The following is a 13,958-nucleotide window of genomic DNA, read 5'->3' on the forward strand; positions in this document are numbered from 1 at the left end:
GTCATGCATTTCTTTAGTATGAGCATGAGCAGTGAGTTGTGGATTTGCCTGTGTCTTTCCCAGTGTGTTTATGTTCTGTTCACTGGCATTTATCATCCCATCGACTTTTCCTTTCCTTTAGGAAGATCATTTAACAGCAATTCATATGCATATTTTGCTCATAAAATTAGAAATGTGGACTACCAGTATGTTTTAAATCTGACTTTGAACTCCCTGAAATCAGAATTTTCTTCACTGGAGGGGTTGTACACTGAGTGCCACAATGCTCCAGTAAAATCCTCTAGGGAAATTAAGTTGTGCCTAACTGGAAATGGTCCTGCTAAAAGAAGTCTGAGGTGCTGCATTCACTGGTTATGTTGGAGATTTAGACCTTTATTTCTTCCTTCTGTAATTGAATTTCTTTCCATTTACGACATACCCTAGAGATTCCCAAGAAGTGTAAACAAGCCTGCTGATAGGATCTCCTGACATATATGTTTTCTATCAGGATATAATAAAAAAATTAATGTGTTAGTTAATTTCTCTTCAAACTCCTATCTCACCTTTAATTGAAAATGAAGATGTGTTCACACGCATCTTCAGTAATTAAACCCCTATCACTTTTTCCTTATCTAATTAATGAAGAAAGGGAAAATCAGAAATTGCAAATTGAGCATGAAAACAAACAAAATTTAATTAGGGTTTTGTGTGCGTATGAAGATCATATAAGAGAATATGGTTAAAGGGAAATTTTAATAACTGCTTGCAGGTGTTTGAGCTATAATTAAATTTGTGAATTAAAATGTTGCAAAGAAATTTTTAACATTTGTATTACAGAAAGGAACATCAGTTGAAGAAACAGAGAAAAGAAAAAAACCCAAATACCAATTCTTGGCAGCATTTGACCTTTGAGAGGAGTCCAATCAATTACAGCCATCCTTTCACATTTCCCAATTTAGAGAGATGCATTATTTTACCATGATGACATTTACTTAACTTTTGCATGTTTCTCAGTCCTCCTGAAGGCAGCAAGAGTCAAATATATGCATTTTAAAAATCCCTCTATTCAATACTCCCCTGAAAAACGATTTAAGCTTGTACTGAAGATTTTTTCCTAATTTAAAAAACATTTCTCAGGTAAGCAGCAGAAAGAGGCACATATTTATGTGTTAAGGAATTCATATTTCTCTTCTGTTGCTGCTGCTTAAGATGCAGTTTTGTTGTGCTCCCTTCAGCAGTACAATGCCAGACCAGTTTATGTGTAGTAGTATCACTCTATTTTTATAATTATTGACTATTACATGTATCTATAAATATTTATATAAGAACATATAAGTATAAAATTGTGCCTTCATGCCACATGGAAGTGGTAGGTATTTTGGGCTTCATACAAAGTAAGAGAAAATGCAGTGCTGAAGAGGAGATCTGTGCCCTAATGCACGACAGCCAAACTTCACACATGTAGGGAAGTGCTTTTGCTCACCCAGAACCAGCTGGAACAGGTTATTCAAGTTATTTAGGCACATGGTGTGATTTCTAGGATCTGTGCAGGGCCAGGAGCTGGACTTTGAAGATCCCTGTGGATCCCTCCCCTTCTCTGACTCTTTGATTCCATGGTTGCATTGATTGTTAAGGAATTCCAGCCTTGGTCTGTTGTTCCACCCATCAGACACCCTTGGTGGTATAAATTATTCTTCTTGATGCTTCCAGTTTTCTCCCAGTTGACTGCAGAAGAGCCAGGATGACTATAGACTATAAATTTGCATTTTATATTCAAAATTTGGGTAAAGAATCCCCAAATGATGAGCTTTTGTCTTGAGCATCCAACCAGAGAAGACACGTTGGGGTAGCAAGAAGCCTCATTATCTTTTCTTGTTGGGGAGCCCTGAGGTGCAAGGAGGCAATCAACTGCTCAAATGCAAACACTGAGGTCTCATTTAAGGTTTAATACTTTTCCCAATCAAAGAACTTTCCTGTCTATTAATTACCCCACTGTCTCCCATTGAAAAAAATAGATCCTTTCAAAAGTAAAAGAGTATTCATTATAGTCTCTATGTGTGAAATATAGCAGCAAAGGTATAATTATGTAATTGCACTGCCTTTTTTAGATCAATTACATTATTATATCATCCCTGAGGTGTTCAGATACTGTGGTGTGATGGGTGTGGGACTGACTATTCCAGTGTATTCTGGGATAGATAATAATATATTTGTATTGGGATTCTCATACAGAAATAGTCCCTCACGTAATCAAATATCCCATTTCCTTCCTGGATACTGGTAATTTTGGAAGAATGGAAATGAATCAATCCTTTAGCACTCCTTTTTGGTGAACTGCTGGGCTTTCTCAAGCAACCACTCATCAGAAAAAGGCTTTTTTGCTTTTCAAGACATTGGGAAGAGACAGTGTTCAAAAAGATTCATATCATCCAAAGATGTGAAACAGTTTGGAAAGTGAGACTGTATTAATTAAGAGAGAGCCCAGCTAATGCATAACATCATCCATGGATGCTGAAACAGGAGAAAGGACACAGTCTGTCTGTAAGAAAGGCACAGCAGAGCAAATATCACATTCAGTTCACAAAACTTGGTCATGGAAAAAGGAAAGCTGAAGAGGACTCAGGGAGAGAAACAAATTTGGGCATCATCCTTGACACTATCTGGAAAAAGTTTAGAGAGATGTTACTTCTCCAAGCAGTAGGAAGAAAAATGTTTCAGTTGTGGATCAAAGAAATAGCAAAGCTGCGGAGATCTTTAATGTACCATGTTTTAATAGTCATAATGAAAAAAAAAAAATCAAGTTTTCAGAGAAAATCCTCACCATTCTGTACTGACCTAATCTGTTCCCAGTACGCAACTTGAGTATACACATTTTGTTTTATTTTATTTTATTTTATTTTATTTTATTTTATTTTATTTTATTTTATTTTATTTTATTTTTAAAAATTTTATTTTATTTTTAAAAATTTTATTTCATTTTTTAAAATTTTATTTTATTTATAATTTGATTTTTATTTTATTTTATAACATATGACTCAGGGTACCTAATGCCAGTTGATTGCAGTAAGATTGTCCCATAGAATCATAGAACTTACCCTGAAAGGGACAGGAGTTCAACAATTAAGAGAGAAAGAGAAAAAGCTTTTGGAGAGCTTTGCAGGGAAGTTGAGATTTGATCAGGCTTAGTCAGGACTGTCTAAGTGCATCTGTCAAGAATTTTGGGCAGGATTTAATTGCTAAGTCAACCTTGGGAGAGAGAAAGCAGAACAGTGAAAAATACCTTTCAGGTTTTGAGAATGAGGCACTGGGTTTTTAATTCTGCATTCAAAATCAGGGCAGTTTTTAAGGAAAGAATTGAATAAGAATTCCATTTTTGGAAGTGGAGATGAGAGCTGGATTCAAACCCACAGAACAACCATGGTGGATATTGGGGGGAATTTGAGCAGAACCTGGTAAAATACAGGAAACTCAGTAATTCAGCAATTGTGTCCCATTTGCTAGTGCTGCACCATTTTGTGTCATTAATGCCAACCTCTGGCCACTGCTGCTCTAAACAATCAAGAATTATTTCTTTTACTTAAACAAAATTGCAACAAAGGTCACATCCACCAGGGAAGACATTTCCAAAGTAGGTGTAGCCACCTCTTTTCAGTGGCAGCTTTAGCTGACAGCAGCATTTGACCAAATAAATATCCCGTGTACTACAATTTTCTTCTCAAGAAAGAGAGTTAGAAACTTCTATTTTTTAATTTATTTTTCTAAATTGAGTCAATTAAAAAGAGAGAAGAAAGACAGTAACTTTAAATATCAATAGGCTTTTGAAAGACTAATATTGACAGAAGCAGAATATTGGATTTTAATGAAAACACACCAGGAAAATATTGTATTTCAGAAAAGAATTAAAAATATAACAGACATGCACAAAACTTAATAAGTGCATATAGAAATTAAATTAAGGGAAAAGAGTTTCAATTCATGCAAACTGATTCCTCTCTACTGATTTTAGAGATTCATACCATTCCTGTTAGAACTTTTTTCAGTGCATTGCAAGATAAACCCAACAAAAACATCAGTGAAAAAGTCCTGTATAAATAAATGCTGCTACTCAAACCCTGTAAATGATGAGACCAGACCTGGGTGCTAAGGGCTGTGAGCAGTGAAAGTTCTGACTGTTCCAACTCTCCAAACTCAGCTGTATCTGAGTCAGACAAAATGGTACAATAATGGTTTGTACATTGGGGGTTTATGTAGACAAGGAAATTTACTGGATCATATTTGCAAAGGAACATCTTCCTTTTTCTCAATTTCCTGCCAGTACTTGTTCTCCTTGTGAATGGCTACCACAGACAAAGGGATGTGGTTTTTTGTTTAGGTTTTTTTTTATTATTATTTATAAAACTTTGAAACAGAGAGTAGAATTATGACAAATAAACACTATAACATCTTAATCTTGTGTAAGTTCATTAATTTTCTTTTTAAGCCTCCTTGCATTTATAACATTAAATCAGTATCCCAACTTACTTGACAAAGCATTTAAATGCTTTCTTGCTGTTTGAGCACCACAGCTTGTAAGTAAATATTTACATCCTTCAAAGGAAGTGACTAGAAGAGCAAATCTCTGTGTTATTTCTTTGAAAATAAATAATATTTTCCAGGATTCTCCATACTGGCTTTAAACCTGGGAAACACAGCTTTAGATTTTGTGGTGACGTCATAGACACCTATACACATACACATATCCATATTTCGCTATGTATTTTTATATATTTATTGCAGTTTTAAATGTTTGTAGCCCAGCATCCAATATAGAAACTGCTCAAAGAAATAGGCTACTGAAACATCAATGTAACAGTTACCTAACATACATTCATAAACACACATATATACATATATATATACATATATGAGTACAAGAAACTTCTAATTTTGCACTCAAGTACAAAATTTTTACTGAAGAAGATTGGTAGTAATGAAAATTCTAAAGCAATCATGAGCAAAATATCACTGGATATTTTCCACTTTCAGAGCATTAAAAGAGAGTCAAAAGCTTTTAATTTTTAATTCATTTTCCTGTTAATAACAAGATTGAAGAAGATAGGTAATGATGAAATTCAAAAGCAGTGGCAAGCAGAATATCATTGGATATTTTCCACTTCTAGAGCCAGAGGCAAGTCCATGCTTTTTTAAGGCAAGAAGGAAATTCAGCATTGAGATTTTCTGCCTGGTTACTTCCTCCCCTGAACTCTGAGATAGTGGCCATGCCATCAGGCAGGCTGTGGACTGGTGAGACTTCATGGCCTGATCCAGTATGGAAAATCCTGTGTTCCAGACATTTGAACATTCCATTTGATGCTACAATACATATTCCTGTAAGCTCAGGAATTAGAAGAAGAAAGGTATTAAGTTAAGCCAGTGGGAAGTTTTAAATTATTTAATCACTATCTTTCAAAGTGAATTTTTGTCAGCACAATTCTGACAGACAAGAGCTGGCAGAGCCCCTCCATCCCCTCTGTCCTCATGTACAGATATTTTTTTTACTGGAGGGGAAGAAGGCAGCACTTCTACCCTCCTCTCCCCCTGTAAAGGTCTGTTTGTAAGTGAGGGTCTCCAGAATTAAAATGACCTTTCCCTTTTTCTGAAATCTCAGCCCCTCCCCAAGCTGCCTGTGAGACACAGGGCTCTGCCTCTGCTCCCCCAATTCTGATTCCTCTGCTCCTGCAGGAAATTCCATCTCCAAATTTCAAAGCAGGTCCAGTGGGTACCTAATCACATGCTGATGCATCCAAACATTTGCAATTTTTTGCAGAAAGAAAGAGAAGATTTTTTCAGCTTTGCACCACTGGATTAAGGGTTGGATTTTAAGATCTTAGAGGTCATTTCCAACCTTAAAGATTCTGGTTTTTCTTAGGGAAGGTTAAGGTTGTGTTCTCATTCCTCAGCATCTCACTACCTTGATTTCACTGGAATTATGCAGTGGAATTATTCCCTACAGAATTTGAGCCTCCAAGTGGAAATCAAATTTACTGTGTCTTTAGTACTTAACTAAAATAACTCATTATTACTTGTTTTTGTTTTGGCAACACAGAAAAATCTCACTGCTCCTTCTGAGTGAAGCTACAGCCCAGTTGTGCTGAGTGCCAATGAATGTTTACTAATTAAAAACACTCAAACAAACACAGCCAGGTGAAATGAAGAATTTTACTGTTATTATTCCAACTTCACCTTCAGGAAATTAAGTCCCACCAGAGACAAGGACACTTCTCTGAAGTCATTTGCACAAACCTTGAATGAGCTGGAGGCTGTCCCTCCCTTGAGGACGTGTCTGATATCTCAGACCCACTTTCCATCAGCTGAGAGCTCCATGTTGAACATTTCCTATTTCTCTAATTTCCATAAAATCCTCATTTTCCCTGCCCAGCAGATCTGCACAGATCCATCTGACACTCCTGTCTGTTGTTCAGCTTGACACACTGATTTTCTGTGAACACCTCTAAGGAAAATTTATCTGGGGGTTTTGTGTTCCTGCCAAGAACCAGCCTAAGGGATTGGACAGACAGAAAACAGTCAAGGAAAAAAACCAAAAGTAGCCACAACAAGCAGGAAAAATTCACTGCTTAAATCAGAACTTTGGATTGGGAGATGTAATCTGTTTAAACCCTTATTTTCTGATGGCTAAAAGAATGAAAAATAAAGCCCTTTGATCAAAGTTTTGTGTCCTTGTCATTTTCAATAAAACATCACATTGCTTCCTTAAAAGATCATAAAGGACAAAAAGCTTTGGAATGGGCCTTGGATTTGAAATTGTCTGTAATGTCTATAAAGCATGTAATGAAATTCTGTGCATACTAAGACTGTTATATACTACACAACAATTTTTTGAAAAATACCCTAAATTAGCTTACAAGGCTAATGAATACAATCTCAGAGTTTAAAAAGAAATAAAAGAAAGAATGAGAGTGAAAAGAAAAAAGGATAGGTGATGAAAGGAATTATGGAAAAGCACATCCAGCACCCCCTAATTCCACTGCTACAGTTTGTTTTAAGGTTGTTTAGAGATGCAGAGAGGAAAATGAGGCAGCCTTTTGTGTTTTCTAGAAGTTATTGCCTGACATTTTTCTTTCCTGAAACAGTGTACAGTTTTCAAGAGTATGAGGAGAACTGATATTACAGACAGAGAGATAAGAAAAATATTAGTAATAACACCCCATAAACTCTATGTAGAATGTTTCCATAAGCTAGGGAGGTATCTAAAGAGCCACTATAGACAGAAATTTAGTAATGTGACTTTATACAAACTCTCCACCCTTCACTGAGGAGTGAGGTGGTCATTCACCTCAAGGGTGGATGGCAAAATCCCAGGAAGTTTTCAGTTTCCCTCCTCCCACACACAATATTCTGAGTAGAATATTTTACATGTTAGAAGATAAAATCAAGGTGCATATTAAAATGGAGCAGTGACATTCCACACCCTCCACTCTTAAATAAATGGAGAATTCTCTCTAAATGTTGCCTCAGAGTTGCTCTTGGTCTAACAGCTCTGAACACTTTTCATGTGCACATCTGAACAGACTGAAGAGTAATTCCATTTTCCTTTGGGTGTCACAGTTTGGAGAGTGTGGAGCTCAAACTCCTATCCCTGACATGTTCATAAAATAGTCAAGGGTCACAAACTGTCCTGAAGTTAGAGTAATACCAGGAATTCTGGGGAAGACTGAGGATGCACTCAATATAATTTTTAGGTAAAATCAGCTGCTGATTTTTAGAAAGTGAGTATAAGCAGAGGGCACATGTGGAAAGAACCTTCTCTGTGAAAATTCCCCAGTTCTTCACAACCTTTTTAATAAATTTCAGAGTCTACTTTTAATCCATGCTGTTGTCTTAGTAAATAATTACTTATTTTCTTGTTTTTTTTCTGTCATAGAGATACAATTGTCACTCTAACTGTGGGGCCAGAAAATCTGGTTTTATGAAAATATTTACAGCAAAGGAGAAGTTTCATGTGTGGACTCTGGTCTGATACAGAGGGATCATCCTTTCACTTGCCATCACAATGAGCCATTAAGGATGTCCTTGCTACCAGAAAATTCAGAAATCACACAGGGGCAACATAATCCAGATATTTCCTTGCTGCATTAAAGAAGGTAAAATATCTCTATTTTTTAAAAATATTATTCCATGCAGAAATTTATCCATGCATTCATAATTCAATTAACTATGTTAACACAGTCAAAGGTTAATTCTTGCAAAAGTTATCAGGTTTTACCTAAATTAAGCTGAATTAGGGTGGTATCAAGGGCTTCCAGATTAGTGTCTCTTCAATATCAGAATTTAAGCTAGAACAATCCTCAGGTGTTAAGTGCTTCTGGATGAAAAGCAAAACAATTGTGCTTTTTGCAGGCTGGGTGGGTGTTAGAATTTATATCAACATTTATGTTTTCTGACCTATTTAATGAGTTCAAGTTGAAATGAAATACATATTGGTCCTAAAATAAAAAATAAAAAAACAAAAACAAACAAGCAAACAAAAAACCAAACAAAAAAAACCCCAAAAAAACTCAAACAAAACAGAATTAGAGCTAGAATTAAGCTTTGGAAGAAAGAAAAGAGGGCAATGGAAGAATGAAACAGGATCTGATCTTTCTTCTTTTCCTTGTTGATCATGGTTTATTCCTCTTTTAATTTGCATGGTGTGTGCATTGCTGCTTGCCTGCATTTAAGTCTGATTTTCCCTCAGCATGATTATTTTAAACTATTAATTATGACCCCATCCAAGTGCTCAGAACTTGGAATCCTGTGCTGGTTTGGCACTGGAATGAAATAAATTGCTGAAAATTCAAACAGTTCTGATTTTCATAACATTTTTGTCTGTTTCTGTGATATTTTTCACTGTGTTTGGGATAGACTCATGGAATTTGTAATTCCCTTTTGAACCATATATGGGCCACCAAGATGATCAGAGGGATGGAGCACCTCTCCTGAAAGGAAACTGAGTTTATTAAGCCTGGAAAAAAGAAGATTTTTGAATTAGCAGATATTTAATCCATCATGGTTCTTCATGATGGGCTGCAGGGGGACAATGTGCACTTCACTGGGGGTACAGAGGAATCTCCAACCTTGTGCCTTGTGCCTCCCTCTCCTTCTCTGAGCCCCTGATCCTTGTCTGAGCATCCCAGTGAAGCTGAGGAAAGCACAGAGAGCAGGAGATGAAATGATAAAGGAATGCAGCCTTACAGAGACAGATGCCTTAAAAAGAGAGACTGTAAAGCCCAGGCTTCTTCTCTTTATAACAGACAAGGCAGATAAGGGGAAAAATTCAACTTTACAAAACCATAAAGATGGTGGATAAGCTGGATGTAACAGATCCATAATGTTAAAGTGGGGAACTCTCAATAAAAAAAAGGGAAACTGGATAAAACAAAATCCTTTTTTATACAAATGACAGTGAAATTCTGTACTTTGTTGCCACAGAACAGAGGCAGACAGGACCAGAAGTTCAAATTGAAATTAAATAAATTGATGGACAGCAGGTCCATAAATAGATACTAAAAAGATTAGGCAGAGACAGACCCTCCAGCATCACTAACAGATCATGCTCAGAGAATTCAAGGGGAATGAATGACAAAAAGTACCCAGACATGTGCTTTTCCTAGATATCACTTCCTATTTCCCCTTTCACAGAGAATATAGGGTTAGACAGAATATTGATGGGAGCCACAAGATGCTCTTGAGTGCATCTGCATTGTCTTTACCTCACTCAAGTACCTGTAACTCTCTGTCTCAGCCCAAAAATAGGGGCTCATCTTCCCCCTTTTTGCAACCCCTGAGTGCTAAAGGGACAGAAAATCATAAAAAAGGGAATTTAGCCTGAGTCAGGGGGGTGTAATCACAGAGGGAGACCATGAATATTTTAAATTGCCATAAGAAAATGGAAAGACTCAGATCCTGATGTGCATCTCTTTGAGTATAAATAAGTAAATCTAGCCAGAAAAAATAGGCAAAAGGAAATTCATCTAGCCAGAAAAAGTGTTTATTTCTAGATAAGGAATTAATTTTTTTCCATGAGACAATGGAGGGGAGCTTTCATCCCCAAGCCACTTCCAGATTTTCCAATTTCCAATGTCCACCAGCAGGAAAGTATAAACAGACACCCAGATGGCTGCATGAGCATAAAGAAATGATTATTTTTCTCTAAATTAGGCAATATATGCCTGCCAGGATTCTTTTTGTCATGGGCTTTGAAAGTCCAATTCCAGAATTATTTTTTTAACTTGAATGAAAATTTGGAAGAAGGAGTTTGGAATATAATTTTGATGAATTCTGAAATAAAGTAATTGTTTACAAAGTAATTGTTGTACAAAGAGAATCTATGTACAACTAGAACTACAAACCAGCTTGTGAGGACATCACATGTTGATGGAAATTCAAGGAATTTCAAGCAGAATCCAGTGTGTTATGTGATGTGTTGCTGGTTTATTTGCACTTGTGTGAAGTGTAGTGGAGCAACATTTCCTTGAACATTTCATCTCCAAGTCTTCATGAGATTTATCACCTCTGGCTCATTGAGAAATCCATTTTGCCCTACAACCAGTGCTTTGAAGTAAAGGTATTCAATTCTCCTAACATGCAGAATTCTGAAATAATTGCAGCAGTCTTGACTTCTGGACACCACAGGACCAATCCTCTACTGAAAGCCTAGATAAATTCAAACATCAGATCCCTCAGGAACTCAGTTTTGAAAATCTCCAAGGAAAGTGACACTCCACCCTTCCAGACCCCTGTTCTAATATTTGACTATATATTTTGTGCATAATTTTTCCCTTATACCAAACAGAAATTTTTCCTCTGACCATTCTCATCCATTACCTGCAGTCCTTCATAATACAGCCCTGAGAGGTCTGGGTCCATCCTCTCTGTCATACAGTCATAAAATATGTTTAATTGGAAGAGATTTTAAAGATAATTTCATTCCAACTCCCTGCTTTGGACAGGGACACCTTCCACCAAACCAGGTTTCTCCAAGCCCTGTCCAACCTGGCCCTGAATGTTTCCAGGGATGGACCAGCCACAGTTTATCTGGGAAAGTTGTGTCCTAGTATTTCCTAGTAGCACATCACAAATTCCTAATTTCCTAGTGGTATATTACAAATTTGTCCAAGGAGATGTGTGGACAGAAAACCAAAACACTGGAAGCCTTATCCTCAGCCTAGTGTTGCAATTCCTCAGTTCAGGGCCCCTTTCATTTACCAGTTCACTGAAATAACTTCACTTGAGAGCAAAACCATCTCTGCTCTCCTTCCCAGAGCACAGCTCAGCTCATCCTCTGAACAGAACACATTTCCAAGTGTGATTGAATAGAAACTGCTCCATGTCAGTAGCATGAATTCCCTGAACTTCAGCCTCAAAGGGAGGTGAGGAAAAGTGTGTCAGAGTGAGAATGAGCCTGGACACACACTGCACACTGTAGCACCCTTTCTTTCCCCCTTTTTCCCATTTTTTTTTCTTTCTTAGCAGTTGCAGGAACATGAAAGTGAATTGCTGTGTTTGTTCAAATGGCACAGAATCTAAAAGCAATTTGTGGTGACAAGGTCACATGGGGCAAGTGGAGGCTTTTTATAGCTCTACAGAGGGCTGGGGAGTATATCTGCTTTATATATACACACAGTGAGAAATAAAAAATATTTTACTGTTAATGATACAGCCTCAGCAAAAGAAATAGATTCAGCTCTACAGAGGATAATGTGTGAAATTATATTGAATTTTCCAGGCAACTTAACTGTTTTCAGGATTTTTAAATGGGGGGGGGGGGGAAGCAGCAGAGGAAAAATGCAGAATGCTCATTTCCAAGGGAGGTTTGGATTTGATATCAGGGAAAATGTCCTCTCTGAAAAGGTGGTTGAAATAGGCTGTCCAGGGAGGTGGGGGAGTCACCATCCCTGGAGGGTTTAAAAGAGGGGTTGATGTGGCATTTGGGGACATGGTTTAGTGCTGGAGCTGGCAGGGTCAGTGTAATGGCTGGATAATTTTGGAGGTCTTTTCCAACCTTAACAATTCCATGGTTCTTTAAGAACAGAACAAGAAACACAAAACAGAATCTACACTTGGTAAATCCTGGTAAATTTATGATGAATAAATTCTAAATAAAAGAAAAGAAACATAACAGAAGGAATTGCCACAAACACTTGGGGGCTTCTTAGTACTTAATTAAAAGATGCCAGATTTGTTTTTAATGTTAATAGTAACAATTTGCATACACATTTATTCGCTGTTAAAATAGTGGCTCAAGGCCTATTAAGATATGCAGGGTGATTCCTAATTTTTGTTATTATTATTATTACTATTATTATTGTTATTATTATTTTTAGACATCTGTTTAGTTAAAAGTGCATTGCACAACTGGGATAAAGTGTTGCAGCTGAGCCAGGACAGAGGTGGAATCTGGAGGAATGACCCTAAAATGGTTTCTTAACTGTGAAATGTCCCCCTCGTGCTCCTCACACAATAGAAACCACCCTTCTGATAGTGTTTTCTTTAATAAACCATTCCACAAATTCCAGGCTCCACAAATTGCTCTGCCCCAGGAGCATGAAAATCTTTGTGAATTCAAGAGCTTTAGACACACTGCTCCAATACATATGGGTATCACAAGCCTGAATTTTCCAATATTCCCCTTTCCTTTGGAAAACAGCTCCTCATCCAGTGACCATTAGGTCAGCTACAGTTAACAATAAACAATTAACAATTAAAAGCCTTTTTTTCCTAGGGGGTGCTAATTAGTATTTGCAGCTTTTGTCTGGGGCTATACCTCAGTTTTTATTTTCAGCCCATGCAGCACAGTTGTATGGGCTGTGCCTAACTCTTCTGGTTTGTAGCAACATATGGTCCTAAACTATTCTCATCAACTGTTATCATCTTCCTCTCAGAAGAGTCTGAACCCAGTTGAAAAGATATGAAAATATATGAAAATATATGCTGAAATCCAACACACAATCCAGATCACATCTCGGGATAAGAAATTCAAGCCTTTTCTCTAGATGGGGAAAGCCCCCACACTGGAGGAAGGTGGCAGAGAGGAAAAAAAAATGAAAGGCATGAGAAAAAAATATAAAAAGAAAAAGGCAACCCCCCAATCCTATGATTATGACATGCTGAGAATGAAGATCTCAAAAAGCAGAGATGCTGTTTCTCACAAATTTTTTTGAGATTGTCAGGAGCAAACAAATACCACAATCATTCAATTACATCTATTAGAGCCAGTAAAGCACAAAGCTCCACTCTGGGGTCCAGACACCCACTTCAGAGTGTGGGAAGGTGTTAATAGTAATGCAGGGAGACCAGACATGTTCAGAAAAGTTTGGAACCCATCTGTGGCATGGAGAAGAGAACTTTAGTAGGTGTAAATCAAGTGAAGCATGGCTGAAATTTCCACCAGGCACAAATCTGCCCCAGTGGTTCCATTTGTCATCCATTAACACAAATTACCAGGTTTGAAAGACTTTGTTTTGAGGCTGTGTCAGAAAGAGCAGGTAGTGATTTTGTCTGATACTTTGCAATTATTGACTAATTTGAGGTGAGAAAATGCTTTTAGAGTAGATATGAAAGTCACTAGATTGCACACAGCTTTACTCATTTCAAAGTTTGGAAAGGCACTGAGGCTTCAGCATATTGGAAGTTTATTTTTAAAAGTGTCTCAGAGTATATGATTCCTCCTCCTCAGAACAGGATGAATTAAATGAAGAAACTGTTGGGGATCCATCACTGCAGGCTTCTACAGGGAACAGTCAGTGCAATACATCATTGATTCCTCAGGCTGCAACATTTCCATCCTCAAAATATTCAATGCAGGATAGAGGAACTTTCAGATGTGGTGGGACCTGAGTCCTTCATTCACTGAAATATAATGATGTCCATTAAATAAATTAAAAGTTAGACATTTGCCATCTTTTCTTTTTCTCTGGTCATGGCATCACAGATCAGAAGGA

Source organism: Erithacus rubecula (genome assembly GCF_903797595.1).
Source record: "Erithacus rubecula genome assembly, chromosome: 3".
Taxonomy (NCBI): Eukaryota; Metazoa; Chordata; class Aves; order Passeriformes; family Muscicapidae; genus Erithacus; species Erithacus rubecula.